Source organism: Rhagoletis pomonella, unplaced genomic scaffold (genome assembly GCF_013731165.1).
Source record: "Rhagoletis pomonella isolate Grant_MI unplaced genomic scaffold, Rhpom_1.0 Rhpom_scaffold_00011, whole genome shotgun sequence".
Lineage (NCBI taxonomy): Eukaryota > Metazoa > Arthropoda > Insecta > Diptera > Tephritidae > Rhagoletis > Rhagoletis pomonella.
Genome location: NW_023458565.1, coordinates 17,293,265 through 17,293,883, shown reverse-complemented (window position 1 = coordinate 17,293,883; position 619 = coordinate 17,293,265).

The following is a 619-nucleotide window of genomic DNA, read 5'->3' as shown; positions in this document are numbered from 1 at the left end:
ATGTCGGCATGTATGCGTTTAAATCTAATTTTAATAAATATAGATTTCCAAATGCTCAAACATAAAAACCGCTAAAAATTATAAATAAACACCCATATCGTTTCGCATAGAAAAACAATGACAATCAATGTTTTTTATGTTGACGATAAAACATTCAAATTAAACTAGGATTTTTATCATTACTTAGGCAGTGTTAAATCTCGTTTTTCTTCTATTTTAATTGGAAGTGGAGTTTGTTTGATGGCGTTGGTTTAGGTCTGTGTCGAGACATGTTTCAAACGATGACAATATGTAAACTATAAAACTTAAATTAATTTAATTTAATAATAACTCAAACAACCAAATTTTCCAAAAGTATGCGGATATATTTTTAATATACAGAAGTATAATAATATTTATAGGCGTAAGTTGCGCTATACAGATGTTTAGGCCCAGCTCCTAATAATTTTACTTTAGTAAACTTTACTTAATTCTTGCAATACAAACTAAACAGTCTAGCTACTTTTTGATTCTGGGCAGCGTTAAAATATCCAAAGCGACTGTTGAGCTGAGTAACTGTATGATTTTATAAAACTACATTAACTATATTTTAAATAATTGATCTAAATTCATTATTATT